The sequence below is a fragment of the Zootoca vivipara genome, chromosome Z1 (genome assembly GCF_965207765.1).
Source record: "Zootoca vivipara chromosome Z1, rZooViv2.hap1.1, whole genome shotgun sequence".
Lineage (NCBI taxonomy): Eukaryota > Metazoa > Chordata > Lepidosauria > Squamata > Lacertidae > Zootoca > Zootoca vivipara.
Window position 1 is genome coordinate 49,964,450 of NC_142583.1, and position 19,059 is coordinate 49,983,508.

The 19,059-nt window shown below is 43.7% G+C and overlaps 1 protein-coding gene across 4 annotated transcripts in view; it reads right to left on the bottom strand.

The window, feature by feature from the left end:
- Positions 1-19,059, bottom strand: part of ANK2 (ankyrin 2) — a 316,546-nt gene that overhangs the window by 288,640 nt on the left and 8,847 nt on the right. Inside the window, exon 1 of one of the 4 annotated variants that reach the window (XM_088660415.1) lies at positions 1,404-1,623. The exons of the other annotated variants lie outside the window; for them this stretch is intronic. The gene's annotated coding sequence lies outside the window, so the exon portion shown is untranslated. Of the gene's footprint in view, positions 1-1,403; positions 1,624-19,059 lie in introns of those variants that run through there. 4 annotated transcript variants of the gene reach the window in all.

Sequence of the window (19,059 nt, forward strand, 5' to 3'; positions counted from 1 at the left end):
CACACACAAATCCAGTATGCCATCAACAGAAATATTGTATGTGAGACAGTGGTGCAAATGCTTTTGATGAGGAAAACCTCTTACAGAATCAGTTCCTTTGAGGAGAGAGGGTCCTGGCGACTTTTGTTTAATTAACAAATACTGTATGCTAACTGAACAGAAGGGAGCAGCCAGCAGTACAGAAACTGATACAATACAATACAGGTATCAATCTCCAAGAGCAACAGTAGTCAGCTACAAAATCTCAAACTTCTTTATATGACCCATTCCATTAACTTCTCCCCACCCCCTAGTCTCAGCCATAACCCTGGCAGATATAAAAAATTAAAAAAATTCCTTCCAGTAGCACCTTAGAGACCAACTAAGTTTGTCATAGGTATGAGCTTTCATGTGCATGCACACTTCTTCAGATACATAGTGACAAACTTAGTTGGTCTGCTACCTACCTGGCAGATATGTTGGGCTTGCCAGGGAATTCTGATGCCTAAGATGAAGAAAATGGCAGCCCTCCTATTCCATGAACAAAAGCTGAATGGACTGCCAGCTCACTATTACTACCAACTAACAGGACAACATCCTTCACTGGACAGGGCAGGCTATGTGGCCCACAGCCCTACCTGCCAACACCTTACCACTGTTCCCCACCCTTCAACATCTACTACCTGAAGCAATTGCCTCTGTCTGCCTCATGCTGGCCCTGGGACCTGCATCCTTAGCTGTCCTTGATGGCCCATTAATCAGCATTAATTGCCAAACCACTAAAGCATATGACTCATAATAATAATAATTTTAAAATCTTAAAAAGGAAAATAATTTAAAGAGATAGAGTAAATTGCCTCAGTTCATGTGACTGTTATCCCTTTAGCAGCACTGTGATGTGAAGGGAAAACACTCCAAAGCACAAGGCAGCTTGTTGTATTACCCTGGGCTCAAATTATTGTTCACACCAGCAAATACCAGTGTGGTATAACGGTCCTTTGGGAAAGGAACATAGGCACTTACCTGGAAATACGGTAAGCCCATTGAACTCAGTGCAGCTTATGTCTGAGTAGACAGGACTGCACTAGCATCTAATCAAGTTTCTCCCTCCACTTTTGCAACACCTCATTCCACAAGCATACACTTGTGCTTCCCTTCCCCCAAAACCTCAGCTATTAACTCTTCAACCCTAGCTGCAGTCACCCCTCCCTGACTGCAACATATACTCAAAGCAAAATCTCAGCCACAGAATAGAATATTTCCCGAACAGAAGAGAAGCTCCTCTCAAAGCAAATCTAGAAATCAAGGCAAGTAAACTCACAATCAAGTACATTCAACTGCTAGAGCAGCACCGGGTATTTGTTCAAGAAATGAGCCTCCCAACCACCAAATCCTCCCTTAAGACAAAAATACAGCCAACTCACTGCCAACCCCAGCCAGTCTCCCTCCACGCTGTGACACCTCTTGGCAGAGAAAAGCCTCCAGGCTCTCTTGCAAACTGATGTCAGAGATAGCAGACTTTCCTATTACAGCTCTTTTACTGTAATCCATGTGCTTGCTTCTGGCCAGTCCCTGCTGGCCTTATAGCACTGCATGATCTTCCCTTGAATGTAGCTGTGCTTCCAGAACACACCAGCTTCTGGCAGTCAGTCTGATTCTCTTCAGCTGCGTTTATACTTGGCAGCTGGGAGGTATCAGGCTGTCTGAGTGAGAAAGCAAGGAGGCTGTTCCTCCTCTCTCCAGCTTGCAGTTTGGAGAGGGCAAATCATATGGCATTTATGGATCCTGAATATATGCACTGAATAAAGGAATCTGGGGAATGCAGCCATTGCTTTACTCTCCATATCTAATTACAGGTGTTGATCTGCCGTAGTCGAAACAAAATTAAAAAATTCCTTCCAGTAGCACCTTAGAGACCAACTAAGTTTGTCATTGGTATGAGCTTTCGTATCTGAAGAAGTGTGCATGCACACAAAAGCTCATACCAATGACAAACTTGCTTGGTCTCTAAGGTGCTACTGGAAGGAATTTTTATTTTATTTTATCCATATCTAATTTATCCTGATAACAGTCTGGTGAGGGAATGCAAAGATTGACAGCTTCAAGTCCATGGAAAAGAGGTTTGTGGCTGTGGTGAGATTTGGAGTAAGGAAAAACATACAAAAACAATTATACAGCTTATCATGCACCTTAATGTATTGCCATAAATTAGGAAAGACAAAAGAAAAATACAGTTCGAGGGGAAATGGGTGCCTATGATCATTTAACCCACACCCAAGCAATCTTACTGGAATTTCTCATGGCACAATATTCCCTGTGCAAGTCTCACTAAATTCAGCGAGAATGACTTCTGAGTAGGGCATTATTAGCATTCTGCTGTCGGTAATTAATTAAATAGTGCTTTGTGTTACTACTCTTTCATAATTTCAAATTATCCCAATTAGAAAAAGCGAAAAATCACTGAAGCCTGTTGCAGTTTATGTGGAAGGCTGAAGTGGTTTTTTATTCAGGCCATCCGCTGAATGATACCAATAGTTTAAAATGGCAATAAATCACACCTGAAGACTATACTTGCTCAACGTGCCTTCAGGCAGAGACATTCAGTCTCTTACACAGGGCATAGCATCTTGCTTGGTGACACTACACTGCCATTCCTCTTCCTCAGTAGAATTTCACTGGATAGAGGTAGGTTGGTATGTTTAAAGTTTATGCACGGAACCAGCAGCAAGGGCATACCATAGCAAATCAGACACTGCAAATGCAAGCTCCACAGAAAAATCAAGTATATTTTCATTTTAAAAACTTTCCCACCTAGTGTGACAATTTAGTATGCTTTATGGATCCCTTTATTTATTGTTTCGCTACTTTTAATGGCTGGTTTTGTTTTAGCATCTTCACAGTTATGTAAGTAACCTTGAGCTTTTTGTGGAAAGCCATCCTGTGCATATAAATAAATAAATCATATTCATTTTTCTAAGGTATGATGCAGTCTGCAAGTCTGTATCAGTTCATGCAAGGATACCTGGGAGGAAGCCCTTGAACTCAACAGAACTTAGTCTGGAGTACACAAGCATAAAATTGTGCCTGAAGACTTACTAGCTCAAATGTATCCTTGCCCGTTATTAATAGTTAATCACTACAAACACAGTTATGCCTGGGATAACACAGAGTTGCTTTGCAGCCTCTTTGATTTACTACCCCAACCGAAAGCTCAAGAATTTACTTACAATGATAATAACTATTAGTACAAAAAAATGTTCCAATTTCCTCAGAAGTGGGACCTTGGCTGGCTCTTTGAGTGTGCTGTGGAACCAGACAGCAGCAGGGGTCAGGAATGTAATGTCATGCCAAGTCGTTTATGCCAGAATTCCCACAATTTTAAAGTGCCTTTCAGTTGGAGACGTTCAGTCTCTTACACCGCAAAAAGTGTTTTTTAATTGGTGATACTACACTGCCACTCCTCTTCCTCAATATAATTCCACTGGATGGAGATAGGCTGGAATATTAGTTTACGGTACAGCTGCAGCTGTGTCAAAGTACATCAGGCACATTCCCACAATTACCTGGTAACCTCAAGACTCAATTATTACAACATGGGGCTACCCTTGGTCTTGGTCTGGAAGTTCAAGCTTGTGCAAAACATTGCAGCTGAACTGTTGATGGCAACAGATTATCACTAGTATGTAACCCAGGGGCTTCAAAGTTTGCACTGGCTGACCATATGCCCAGGTTCAAGGTTCTTGTATTAATTTACAAGGCCTTTAACAAACTGGGCACAGGATGCCTCAAGGACTGCCTAGTAACTAGTTCCTGATATCTCTGCCCACTCACTGAGGTCCTTGGAGGAATCACTGCTAATGATGCCCCACAGCTAGGATGCACAGCTTGTTTCTGCCAATAGATGTGTGTTTAGTATTGTGGGCCCAATTTTATGTAACCCTTCCAGTTGAGGTCAGACAGGCCCCCACCTGGCACCGTGTTTCTCCTAAAATAAGACACGTCTTATATTTATTTTTCCTCCAAAAAAACACACCACGGCTTATTTTCGGGGGATGTCTTATTTTTTTGAGCGGGAGCTGGCAACAGCATGCTGCGCCGAGCCCTGACCTGTTGAGAGCCGGCAGCAGCGCACCGCGCGGGACCCGTTGAGAGCCGGGGAGCAGAAAATAAAAATGGCAAGGCTGCCCTTGTAACAAAGCACAATAATACCGTAATACTGCGGAGCTGCGGAGCTCAGCAGGGTTCTGGCCCTCCCATTTGCGTGCTGCTGGGGAGCAGAAGAAACGCCGTGATCCAAGGATCCAAACGCGTCGGCGGAGCAGGAAGCAGCCGCAGAGGCGGCTGTGAGAGAAGCGGCAGCAGAGGAACCGGCAAGAGGCGGCTGCACGGGAGCCGCTTCGGGGAGCGCAGCGCAGCGCGAAGAGCCTGGTGAGAGGCAGCTGCGGATGCAGATGAAGCCCGGGATCTGCGTGGGCGACTGGGGGTGAGCGCCCTGAGCGCTGCGGCGGTAGCGAAGAGGCGCCCGATCAGCCCACTTCTCAGCTGATCGGGCGCCTCTTCGCTACCACCGCAGCGCTCAGGGCGCTCGTCCCCAGTCGCCCACGCAGATCCCGGGCTTCACCTGCAGCCGCAGCTGCCTCTCACCAGGCTCTTCGCGCTGCGCTGCGCTCCCCGAAGCGGCTCCCACCCCCGCAAAACACAGTGAGGCGGCTGCGGGGGACGTGCCGAGAGCGCTCAGGAGCGCGGCTGCAGCGACGGTAATCCCAGGGGCTGCGGAGGTGGCTGTGGGCGCGCGCCAAGCCCCAAAGCACGGCGGCGGCGCTGGAGACAGCCACTGCGAGTGGCATGAAAAGAAGAAGATCGCCAGCAAGCGCGCTGTTGCCTCTTGCCGGCTCTTCCAAAGGCGCTTAAATGCCTTCCTTTCCTTGCCAGACCTGCTCCCCCCCCCGGGTTATTTTCGGGGGATGTCTTATATTTATTCTACTAATGAAAAGCCTGACATGGCTTATTTTTGAGGACCGTCTTATTTTAGGAGAAACACTGTACTGAAGTCTTTCTTATTCCAGCAGGCGATTAACTGAAGTTTGATTTTATAGTTGTACCTGATTTTTTAATTTTTGTTTTGTACACCACTTACAGACTACAGTACTGTCCTTAAGAGATACATAAAATGTTTAAACAAACACATAAATATCTACTGAGATTAAAGAGGCTGAACTGTTCTGGAATGAAGTTGCTTTTCTGTACTCTATATATTCTCAGGGTTAACATGTATAACCACACCTTTAAAGGGATTTTAGATAAAAAATCTCCATAATCCATAGCTGTCAACCCTCCCCTTTTTTGCGGGGAAACTCCCTTATTCCAAGCCACAGCTGTCAGCCTTCTCTTTTTTTGCTGGAAATTCCCTTATTCCAGCACCGTTTCCCGCTGCTATCCTGGATTGTTAGATATACCATAGACCAGGGGTACCCAAACTAAGGCCCGGGGGCCAGATGCGGCCCAATCGCCTTCTCAATCCGGCCTGCGGAAGGTCCAGGAATCAGCATGTTTTTACATGAATAGAATGTGTCCTTTTATTTAAAATGCATCTCTGAGTTATTTGTGGGGCCTGCCTGGTGTTTTTACATGAGTAGAATGTGTCCTTTTATTTAAAATGCATCTCTGGGTTATTTGTGGGGCATAGGAATTCATTCTTTTTTTAAAAAAAACAGTCTGGCCCCCCACAAGGTCTGAGAGACAGTGGACCGGCCCCCTGCTGAAAAAGTTTGCTGACCCCTGCCGTAGACTGTTCCTGGGACGGGTGAGGCTGCTGATCCCTTATTTTCAAATCCGAAAGTTGACAGCTATGCCATAATCTCATGTTGATGTTTGTTTGTTTGTGAGGCGGGAGACAACAGACTCTAAGGCTTGGCAATAAATGAGGAGGAAAATATCTGAGCATTTGCCACTTGTGTTCATTTTCCATACTTGCAGCTTTGAAAGCACTCAGCTTATTAAGGGCTCAATGGAATCTTGTAATATGAGCTTTTTTTATTCATATACCAATAAAAAAACAAAAACAAAAAGCCCATCCAACATCTTGCAGGTCTTGGAGCCTTTAATGGGATTGCCCTTGATGAGAGATATGAAGGCAAATTTCCTGTTAGCCTGAGTCACACTAATGGACTTTCAAAGTGCAGCCTTTCGACTAGCTCTTAATGACTTGTTGCAATGGAGATGGGGGATCAGCATACAGCAATGCCATCTTCTGGCATAGTTCCGGTGAGAAAGGGAGTTTGCTGAATGCAGCTCAAAGGAAGCTCCTTTTCTTTGGAAACAGAAACTCAAGCAGCCACACAATAAATCTTGAGGGTTGTTTTTCTCAGAACACATAATGTTGGATTGTGATTGTTGAAAGAACTGAAATGAAAGAGGAAAGGAGAACACATAGTACTGAACTGGAAGAGCATAACTTAAGTGGATGAATTCAGACTACAAACATGTTCAGAGTGCAGCCAATTCATATACAAATGTTACTGGGGGGGGGGGGTTAAAAAAATATTGCAAGTAGTGTACAATCCTCCCTACCTGTCTATGCCACTGGGTAGCTAATAATGGGGTGAGCCTACATGTAAAACAGTCCCTGCAACTGTGATTGCAGAAGCTGACTAGCATGATAAAATTTATTTTGAGATTCAAGTTGCCAGCTGTTTAAAAAATGCAATTAAAATAGCAAATACAAAACACACAATTAGAAATACTGTGGTACAAAATGAACCATAGAACATGTAATGGTGACTGCATTGCACATTATGTCCCTACTTTATCAGAAGTATTCCTGCTTTTAAAACGCTGCTAAGAGATCAGTGAACATATATATTTATGGCCAGACACACTTCTGTCTTTTGACATCAATGTTTAAGATACGGCAACTCAGCTGGAAAAGGACCTAGGTTTGACAGTAATCAGTTCCAATGCATTTGTTGTAAGCTTGTGAATTACATTATAATATGAGAACAACTTTCTCATGTTATTAGACTGGTCAAATGCATACATAAGGGATAGAAAACTGGTGTCTCAACAATGCATCTGCTCACTTGCACACTACAAACTTATCTGTCTCCTTTCTACCAGCCTCACATTAACAGACACCACTTTTCACCTGGCAGGCATCACGCCAAGAGAGAAATGAGCCTCCATTTCCCATTCACAGTTGCAAGGTAAGAAACTGTTCTAGCACTTTCTTTTTAGCCTGGTCAACAATACTCCCTGATAAATGGGCATTGCATTCCCCTTCCAGCTGTAGCACCTTCCTCAATATTGGGAGATTTCCCCCTGCAAAGTCAGTAGGGCTGACCACTTCTAGGGATTGGAGAATGGAGATGGTGGGTTGGCAGTACAGTGGTAAAATAGCAGATGGAGGCCTTTCTGGATATGTCCTTTGATTGTTAGACTGCAAACAACCAACACCCCGCTTCCAGTTCAAGCAGGTGTTGATGCTGAGCCTCCTCTCCCATCTGAATCATTTCATTACTGTGCTCAATTTAGCTATGTTGATGTCTGACTAACCCTTACTGGCTTCTCATGCATTGTACCCATCAATTCCTCTTGCTCACTTTTGTCTGATAAGCTATTATTGCAGAGCCAACTAATACACCTGTAGCACCTTAAAGACAAATGAATTCCTTATGACACATTCATGATACATAGATTTGGGTCCACTTCATCAGATGCAAACGCTCAGTATGCTAGTATGATTTTTATTTTTGCAAGTATATCTGTTTGCTGAATATGTTAAATTGATTGTTCAGTGTATTTATATTGTGGCGGCCTATGGCTTTAAACAACAAAGTTTTATTTTATTCCAATGTGCTGTCTTTAAGAAGAAGAAGAAGAAGAGTTTGGATTTGATATCCCGCTTTATCACTACCCGATAAAGCTATATATTTGCTTTTAAAAAAAACAAAACCCACTTCAGATATCTTATGAATAGTATTTTGAAACTGCCTTCTTGCTATCACAATTGGAAGTTTTTTTTAAATAATAATAACAATGACTTCAGTAGTATCTGTTTCTGTACCTCCTATTCTCCATCCTCTGGTCCCCTCTCACTTTTGTGTTTCACGTTTCTTTCTGTTCTACAATAATTCCTTGCAGAAGCTGAGTAGCTCAGTTGGCTGGAGCATGGTGCTGATAATTCCAAGGTTGTTAAGGTTACAGGTTCAATCCCCGTAAGGGACAGCTGCATATTCATGCACTGCAGGGGCTGGACTAGACAATCCTCACTGGGTCCTCCCCTCCAACTCTATGATTCTGCCTTCATGGAATTAAATGTGAACCAGAATGTGAATCTGCCCTGCTAATGAACTTGAGTGATGTTCTCACACACATACAGAGAACCAGACACCCTCTGCTGGCTCTTCTGGGAAGTGGATGTTGAAACTGAAGCTGCTGCCTCTTTCTGATTAAATCCTGGAAGAGAGCCTGTAGTAAAACAGAATCAGAAAGCTACAACTTCCTATAATTCAAATTGTCTTGTGGTTTGAATGTAATGCTGACTGTGGCTTGTAAATGCATTAGGGGGGAAATTAAACCTCAAATCACCCCAAGCTGTATCAGTACCTAGATCTCTAGATGTTTCATCCCACCTCCCTCCACCTGCCCTGTAGACCTTTCATTGAAGAGTTAAAATTGAAGTCGAGTGCAAATTAGGCAACATTACCATATTATATGCAGATAGCCAAAGCTGCCCAGTGCAAAAATTGACCAATGCAGTGGTTTGGACTCCTGAAGCTAAATAGGTTGCAAGAGAGTCCATGTACAAATGTACCGGAAGCTGCTCTAAGCAATTAAAAGTGGGATGTGTATGTAGCCAAAAAAATAAATACAAAGGTTGGCATTTCCCTGCCTCCAGAGTCCACCTTTAGTAGCCAATTTCCATCCTTACATGAAGAAAGCAGTCCCCTGTCCAAAGCGTGCTCTGGGTAAGCCATCCTTGTTCAACTCAGGACCATAATCAGGGTTGATTTTTCATGTTCACAAGTGAAACTAGGCACTGCAAGGTTTCTGAAGGAGTAAATCCTACTGGCCTTAATGAGGCTTATTTCTAGAGAGAGAGAAAGAAAATGCTTGGGTGTGTGTGTGAACTGTAAATCAAGATTTTACAACTGGACCTAACTCATCCAAAAGGGATGGAGAAAACCAAACAGGGTCACTGGCTGAGCACTGCACAGCCAGCTGAAGTGGAGACACAGAAGAAAGGGAAGGGAGCTTAGATGCTGGAAGTATGGAAAAAAAGACAACTACTTCCTGAGAGTCTGGAGTATGACTTTCCAGAGAAGGAGGAACAACACGGGATTATGATCAAATGAAAAATTGTTTGGATAGCTGCCTTAGTAAAACATTTGGTAATTAGTAACATGATATCTCTTAGCAAAGCCAAATAGGTAGAATTTGGGAAGCTTGAATCACACACCCCATTTGCTTTCTTACAGAGCATGCACTATAGCAAATGCCATGTAAATGAGATTAAAAAGCACTTAGGAGGAGATGCAGTGGTTCCAGAGACTGGTAGCTGAGTGCATCTCCCTCCATCTGAGTCATCTTTTCAGACAACCTGCATGGATGAACACACAAAATATTAAACATATCCAAAAGGTAGCTTGAGAAGGACCTGAAAGACCTATGTGACTTCATTCGAAAGGTTGGGGAGAAAGCACTTTTCAAAATATACAGGCCTACCAATCCAAGCGCTTTCTCTTCTTGACTGATAGGCCTGTTCTTCATGCTTCCTGTGAACTGCTGGTGGCTTCATGAGAAGTGAATGGGGGAACAGAAGGATTAAAAGTGGTCCTTGGAGAATGATTCAGATTGTACTCACTTGCTACCGGTAACACTGTATTTTTTAAACATATATATATATATATGAAATATTTCCTCAAATGTGCAGCATCTGTATGCACTGACACATCATGGGATATAGTGCTTCACGTGAATGTGACATCTTGGCTAAATCACAGCACATATACAATGCAAACAATTTAAGAAGCTAATAAATAAATAAAAGGCATTAAGGGTGAAGATTAGGGGTTGTATCCAATGAAGTCCAGAGCAGATTGGGCAGTGGAGCAGTTCAGGTGGCATGCAGGGAGAGAAGACTTCTGCATAAGCAGAAGTTATAGAAATATGGGAAGCTGCCTTATACTGACTCAGACCACTGGTCTATCCAGCTCAGTACTGTCTGCACTGACTTGCAGTGGCTCCCCAGGGTTTCAAAGTAGGGAACTCTCCTGGCCATACATGGAGATGCCGAGGACTGAAGCTGGAATCTTCTCAATGCAAGGCAGATGTTCCACCACTGAGCTACATCCCTTCCCCATAAAGTCCTTGCACTAAGGTAATGATACAACCCTAGGACCACACATTGAATTGGTTAAATTACTTAATTGAGAAACATTTTTAATTGACTAAAAGTGTGAATTCATTAATTAGGCAGTAGATTGATCTATTACTTGCATTAGGAATCTCTCTCTCTCTCTCTCTCTCTCTCTCCAGCATGGTGTAGTGGTTAAGAGTGGTGGACTCGTAATCTGGTGAATCGGGTTAGCGTCCCCGCTCCTCCACATGCAGCTGCTGGATGACCTTGGGCTAGTGACTTCTTTGAAGTCTCTCAGCCTCACTCATCTCACAGAGCGTTTGTTGTGGGGGAGGAAGGGAAAGTAGATTGTTAGCCACTTTGAGACTCTTTAAGGAGAAAGCACATCAAAGTGCAAGTAGATAAATAGGTACCACTACAGCGGGAACGTAAATGGCGTTTCCGTGTGCTGCTCTGGTTCGCCAGAAGCAGCTTTATCATGCTGGCCGCATGACCTGGAAGCTGTACGCCGGCTCCCTCGGCCAATAACGCGAGATGAGCGCCGCAACCCCAGAGTCAGTCACAACTGGACTTAATGGTCAGGGGTCCCTTTACCTTTTTAAGGTGGGATATCAAGTCTTCTTTTTCTCTGGATAGCTCAGTTGGTTAGAGCGTGGTGCTAAGGCAAAGGTTACAGGTTCGATCCCCATATGGGACAGCTGCATATTCCTGCATTGATCCTGGGAGTCCTTCAGGACGACTCGCTGCCTCACAATCTAACCTACCTGATTATGAGAATGAATTGAGGATGGGGAGAAATGTATGCTGCCACTTTGAGCATAATAACCTTGTCCAAAGGTTTTGTTTTCCCCTCTTCTGCATCTTTTCCAAATGGGTTCCCATATAGAAAAGTGTGAAATTCTACATGCTAACTCTGAAGTTCACGATCTGAACTTCAGAGTTAGCATGAAGTTCCGATCGTGAAGCTGAGGCTCCAATACTTTGGCCACCTCATGAGAAGAGAAGACTCCCTGGAAAAGACCCTGATGTTGGGAAAGATGGAGGGCACAAGGAGAAGGGGACGACAGAGGACGAGATGGTTGGACAGTGTTATTGAAGCTACCAGCATGAGTTTGACCAAACTGCGGGAGGCAGTGCAAGACAGGAGTGCCTGGCGTGCTCTGGTCCATGGGGTCACGAAGAGTCGGACACGACTAAACGACTAAACAACAACAAATCTGAAGTTGCATTTTAGAGGCAAAAAATTTGCTAAGGTGGTGCATTACTTTTCTCTTGATCTTCATCCAGTCATAAAAAATCCCCTTCTTGTCAAAGAATATGAGCTCCTTCACACATGCATATTCAACACTTGACAACTGCAACATCATGGGGTGATGATCATCTGTGTATGAGCCATCACAGACAGAACCCTTCCCATGAGCTCATACCATCTACAGCAGCACATCATTGGTTCACATATTCAACTGTAAGTCATCCAGCAATGAAATATTAAAAAATAATTTAATCATGGAAGGATAACATACACATCTCTTTTGGAAAGTACATCTATATGTAAAGTGTCTTAATCATTTATTACCATTTTATCTGGCTTACAATATTTGAAATCCAATTTAAAAACTCAGCATAGTCCCAACTGAAACAATGTTAGAGGTGACAAGAGTATTTTTTTAAAAAAGAAAAGAAAAGCGAACAACCAAGAGATAAGATTATCAGGCACAGTCATCTTAGACCTAGAACTTTTACTTGCATGTACAGTAAAATGTTTTAAGTGTGTTTTACGTGCAATATGCAGTGTGACACTAGATGGAGATGGTTAGCCTTATGGAAAATTTGATGTATTTTTAAAAACACTTTTTTAAAAATCCTTTTTGGAATGGTTTTTATATGTGTGTAGATTCCACCTTAGTTAACTGAAAGAGCACCCAGAGGCACCAGCAAAAAAAATGGCCCTTTCTCCATTTGCTACTTTCCTTACCCCAAAAAGTAGGGTACCAGTGAAAGCCTTCTAAGGAAGAAATAAGGGACTGAGCAGATTCAAATGCCATACACCAGACATAGGCAACCTTGGCTCTCCAGATGTTTTGGAATTACAAGTCCCATGATCCCTAGCTAACAGGGCTAGTGCTCAGGAATCATGGGAGCTGTAGTTCCAAAACATCTGGAGAGCCAAAGTTACCTATGCCTGCCATACACCCTGTTCCAGACTACTTAGAACAGTGGTAGTAAAAAAAAAATTTGTTCCACCAAATATTTACTTAACAAGAACTCCCAGCAGCCCCAGAAAACATGGCCAATAATCAAGGATGATGGGGAGCTGTAGTTCAGCAACATCTGGTGGGCCAAAGATTCCCCACCTGATGTGACTTGCCTCATCCTACTAATGGAAGGGACTCAGGTGGTGCTGTGGGTTAAACTAGGGCTTGCTGATCAGAAGATCAGCGGTTCAAATCCCTGCAATGGGGTGAGCTCCCGTTCCTCGGTCCCAGCTCCTGCCAACCTAGCAGTTCGAAAGCATGTCAAAGTGCCAGTAGATAAATAGGTACCGCTCCTATGGTGTTTCCGTGCGCTGTAAATGGTGTTTCCGTGCGCTGCTCTGGTTCGTCAGAAGCAGCTTTGTCATGCTGGCCACATGGCCCAGAAGCTGTCTGCGGACAAACGCTGGCTCCCTCGGCCTATAGAGCGAGATGAGCGCCGCAACCCCAGAGTTGGACACGACTGGACCTGATGGCCAGGGGGCCCTTTACATTTACTAATGGAAGGGCATCCCTGCAGAGCTGATAACTACAAAAAGCTGCTGAGAGGTCCACACAAGGATCAACAAGGACACATTCCCACTGTATTCATCAGTCAGCAGCAACAGAAGAAGCATCAGTCCCAAAACACAGAGAGAAGCTTCACAGAAAATTTTTCACAGAGCTACAGAGCATTTCTTTTTTATTTTGTATGTGCAAGCAGTTGCCCTTGAGTTTATTAACACAGGCACCAGCTGTTTGCAAAGAAAAAGAGTGGCTTTCCAGTAATGACAGTATTTCCTCTCTCACCCCTCACCCGCCCTTGTGTACTCTTCTAGGAGAAACAAACATAAAAGCAGATGCCTTCTCACTTGAAGCCTAATACTGGAACTAAGCAGGAATTTCTGACCAAAGCAGCATGCAGGAGTCAGTCTGATTCCACCAAGGTTTTCTGATACATAGCAGAAGAAAAACCCTTCATGTTAAATGTTAAGGAGGTGGCAAATTCATTTCTCATCCTCCTCAACATTTCAGAGGATTTGTTGTGGCTACAGGGCTATAAATAGAACCCATAGGGATGGCTGACCCAGGAAGACTGTAGTCATATGATCCAATAACAAACAATGGGGTACTGTCTGTGAACCAATCTGAACACAAGCAAGGGCTGAAAAAGGTTTTGTGGTCATCTAGTCTGGCCCCTTGTCAGACACATCAATCCTCCTACGAATTAACTTAATTCTTGTCCCCAGAATATGTGCAAAAGACAGGGGCAGATGCTAACAGTGTATTCCATGGCAGAGCTGCTGGCAAAACAGTTAAAATTGGTAAAAAGACTAAGGTGGATTGCACAAGTGAGTCAAGCCAGATACTCTCAAGAAATGAGGAAAAGCAATCTGCAAAGCACTCAAGCAGATTTTGCTGGTATTAATAATGCTTAATAGGCAGAAATAAGAACTATGAGGCTAAACAACCTTCCATAGGTCACCAGTAAATGCTTTGTTTATCAGCAGTTGCTGAGCAAAAGTAAGCTCAGGTACTAGAAAGGACAACAGATTAGTCTAGAATGCAGCAGCACAACTGAATTTAAAACGGTTAACACAGCAAACACTCAAATGTTTTGCAGGCTTTTTTGATGAATGAATCTTTTGTTGTCTAAACAAAGATTCTTTTAACATAGGGAAGTCTCAAGTCGTTGCCCCATTGTGTTCCTCATATTCAATGGGAGCAATTAAGGCACGCAGATAAACCAGAATATTTTACAACCACGCAGGCATTCTTTTTTCATTTTTTTAAGAGCTGTACAAGTGGATGCAATGAAAGATACAAAGTTCTCAGACTGCACAATGTCACTGTGGTCAGATTTTTTTCCCCATAGTGGGAATCTCAGCTGTGATGTATGACTCAACCACAGCTTTGATTTGATTACCAACAAAAAAATGTGGAACAGTCACGCATAATTGGTCCCAGCAGTTGGAAGGGGAAACACACATAACTATTATTTCACAGTGTTATCAGACCATTTATTGAGAATCCAACTTCAAACATTAATCCCAAAACTGGATCTTACATGATAGTTCATACTTCAGAAAGCACACAGGCCCATGACTGTTGCCTATAATCTATCACTGAATGAGACACTAATCACCCACCAGGGATCTGGTAATCATGGATTACACATGAAGTTCACAAGGCATGGTAATTGGTCCACAACTTTGTATTTTGTTTTATCAGGAGCGTGTTTGGAAGACGAATACAGGAGGGAAAACCCCATTTAATTAAATTGAAAGGCTAAGGCAGCAATCTTCTGAAATCTTACTTGGGAGTGAGTTGCATGGAACCCGGTGGGATTTATGCTAGATTAAAGATGCTTAGGTTTGGGCTGTAAAGAGGAAAGGGGTGGGGAATTGGGGGGGGGAGGAATAAGAGCTTATGCTTACTGAGAAGAGAAACTTAACATGCCAAAATCCACATCAGGGCAATGCCTTTATGAGGCCAACCGCAACATCACAAAATAGTGTGCAGGTTTTCAAGCTATCCAGAATGCTTCCTCAGAGAAAATTTCTCAAGCTGATGCTGTTTCCTATATAACATATGACCTTCCAAAACAACCCATTTAATTCTTTTTAACTAGGGATGGATTCATTGCTTAACCTGTAAAGAGCCACACTGGAATCAAATTGCAAGTTGTGCACCTGCACATTTAACATAGCTTGTTTCCATTCTTTCCTTGGTGCCTCCCTCAAGGTTTTTCCCTGGACTCAGAGCAAATTGATCTGAGGCTTTTGTCTCATGGAGACTGGCCTATTCCCGTGTCCTCTATGTGGGCCACGCACATTCTAGACAGCTATGTCTGGTCACCAAAGCTTTTCTCCTGACTGGCTATCTGCTTCTCTCCATTAAATCAAAGCTAATGAACATCCTACTCCTGCATCATAGCGGTGCCAGAAAAGTAGAAAGATTCCTGTTTTGAAAGAGAGTGGTTTACTGGGGGATATACTATAAAGGGAGAGGTGAGAGGGGAGCTTGGAATGTAATGGGAGATCTCCAGGTAATTTGCAGTAGATCAGCAAGGATTTCTGACTCCTAATTATGTAACAATAGCAGCAGCAAAGAAGCTTTCTCCACCTCACTGCTGATAGTTTGCTGAAAAAGAGTGAATTTGTGTATTAAAGCGCTTGTGAGATTGGTTCTGATACTGATGACAAATTTCTGGGCTAAACAGTTGTTCAGCAACACCCTGATCCTTAGTTCTTAGGATATGTCTGTTCACCTGATCCAGTGTTTTGCACCTGGCTCCACTTAGTGGATTTCAGGGTACTGTACTAGTTTTTTTAAAAGTGGATCCCACAAGGCTGAAATCTGCCCACCTGCTGTATAAATGTAAAGATAACCAGATTAAATGCAGCCCATCAACTATTTGTGGCAGCCCACTCTATATGAGGAAATTCCATATGTTCATAATAAACTTGCTATTGCATCCTAAGAACCATGAATAGACTTGGGTTTGCAGAGTGAGGCTCCCCACTTTGTTCTTCTGCTGCAGCCCACCCACACCCCAAGATACCCCCTAAGAAGCAGACTTTGAGGAACAGCGTGGGACACGGCAAGCATGGAAATTTGGGACCTCCTATGCATGAGTGAGAGTACCCTGCTGCCTCGCCCCTCACTCTCCTTCCTAGTAAGCAGCAGTGACTCAGCTGTTGGGTGGTGCTGCCATTTTCACTCTGCCATCTGCTGCAGCTTCTCAAAACGAATCAGTAAATTACCTATTCAGACAATGAGATTATATGTGTCTTTGCCTACCACCTCCTTTTGCAGCTTCTCTATCCCCTTCCCGCCTATTTTTCTCACCCTCTCCCCCAATAATCAGTTAGGATCCCATCCCCACTGAGTCCTCACTTGATTGTTTTGGGCTCTCCCCTTAGGAATTTCACCTTAAAAACAAAACAAAGCAATTATTTGTGAAAATCTCAGGCATTCCCCCCTCCCCTGAAGTCTGTCAATGCCTTTCTCTTGTGCAGAAGCAGACAAAAGCGTCCCTTGGCAAGGAGCTGTACTGGCACTCCCCTGCCAGAAAAATATATATATATGAGAAGCAGGCGAGGGTGCCTGGACAGGACACTGCTCTCTGCCTGGAATCCACTCAAGGACCCCTTTTCATCCCCTCCTGCAGCTGCTGCAACAGCAACTTTTCCTGCTGGAGATCCCAGCAGGTTACTTCTGCAGGCAAAGCAGGTGCTGGAGTTCTGAGCTGGGGTGTGTGTCGCAAGAGGACTCCAATGTCTGGAAAGTGATTTTTCAACACACACCAGGGCCTGCACCCCCAGTGGGGGCTGGTTTCACCAATCCCTAGGTATGACTATGCTCTTGTATATGGGTGCAGTTCTTTTGGCTACAAAAAAAAAAGATACTCAGAGACTTGGTCTGATATTAACATAGAACAGGAGTAGCCAATGTGGTGGCCTCCAGAACCCTAACAATTTTGGTGGTTTCCTGGTTTTTACTTTTTGAAATACGGCAACCCTAAGTTATACTGTAATCCAAAACATATTGAGGGCACCATGTTGGACTTCCCCGGAAATGTGTGTGTGTGTGTAGATATGTGAAACATTTGACAGTGCATGAAACTATTTTTCTGGCTGCAAGTGTGGATAATATATTTATTATTGGACAGGTACTGCCTGTACAGGGATTGCTGCTCATGCTGTTATTTCTGTCTCACTCACAATGCTGACTTGCTGGCACTAGATAATACATCCTGACACCCTTTGCTTCATTCTTCACAGTTTCATTTTCACCTCCACCTCCGGGGGAGGGGGGGGAAGAAGAATGTCACCAGCTAAATTCAGCACTCCGGGGACTCTTCAATTTGGTAACAAGATGCTCAACCAATTGCATCAGAGACTGCTCACAGCCCAATTAGACATGATATGGAGTTACACATTACTTTCCTCCATGATGTCTTCATCCAAAAGCAGCCATGGCACGCTGCCTGTGTGAACAGAGGATGGGCAGGTGTGGAATGGCTGCTTAAGATACAGGTATTGGAAGGGTTGTTTTCCTCCTGTGGGTGGGAAATCAGCAGGCGGCTTTTTTTAGTGGACAGTATAGAGCAGGGAGTTAGAACAGTCATTCATCCAGACATCTCCTGTGAAAGGGCTCAGGTAACATGTGGTGGAAAAGACCTTGGAGAGCAGATGCAAGTCAGATCAGATTAGACAATATTTGGGGAGAGCTATGGCTCCCTGGTAGAGCATCTGCTTTGCATGTAGAAGGTCCCAGATCCAATCTCTGGCAACTTCACATAGGACTGGGAGAAGACCCTGTAGACATTACTGAACATCCTGTGTTCCTATGAAATAGAACTCTTGTGTCGCATCTAGTTTGTCCCAAGTCATCCACCTAATCCAGAGGCAGCAGCAGCACTACTTAACAGGTTGAGTTACTATTTTTATCTCCATGTATTTGCTAGTTAGCGTCTCTTTTGAATTGTGCAGTCAGCTCAAATCTCAGCATCACCCTTGATCTTCCTTTACTTTCAGTTGCCCTGTTGAGTGACAGCTCTTGTACTGCTAGTGAATTAGGCAGCCTACAGGAACATTTAGAGAATGCCTAATATGAAATGTGCTGCTCTGGTTTGCCAGAAGCGGCTTTGTCATGCTGGCCACATGACCTGGAAGCTATACGCTGGCTCCCTCGGCCAATAATGCGAGATGAGCGCGCAACCCCAGAGTCGGTCACGACTGGACCTAATGGTCAGGGGTCCCTTTACCTTTACCTTTAATATGAAATAATTTCATGCATCCGACCTGAGTGCTTTAATATAAACTGGAAAAATGATAACCCCCTAAGTACTATTTCTTTTCAGAGGTCTCGCCGTTTCTGACATTTAAAGGCCCCAATCAGCAACCAGCTCTACCTTACATATTTTTGTGGCATTCATACCCACAAAATGAAACAATCCAGGTAGGTGATGAGGAGCAGGAAAGTAGGAGCATCACCTTCTTCCTCATCAAACACTTCAGGGAAAAGCAGTAACTGCAGCTAATTCCCCACCACTTTGCTTTATTTACCATCTAGCCTAGGGTTTCCCAAACTTGGGTCTCCAGCTGTTTTTGGATTACAACTCCCAACACCCCTAGCTAGCAGGACCAGTAGCTGGGATGATGGGAAATGTAATACAAAAACAGCTGGAGGCCCAAGTTTGGGAAACCCTGATTTAGCCTGATGATCAGCTGTGGAGAGTTCAAAAGCTTGCATACAATTTTCTAAAACTTCTTCAATTTTCTAAAAAACTAAAGTTATTGCCCTGATATGGATTTTGGGTTCATTCTTCTTATGAGCAAACACTGCTGCTTTTACCTTTTGTGTAGCTTCAGGAACCATCTCTTGAAGAATCATATAACCTCCTCCCATTCCTTCCAGGCATCCCCAAACTGCGGCCCTCCAGATGTTTTAGCCTACAACTCCCATGATCCCTAGCTAACAGGA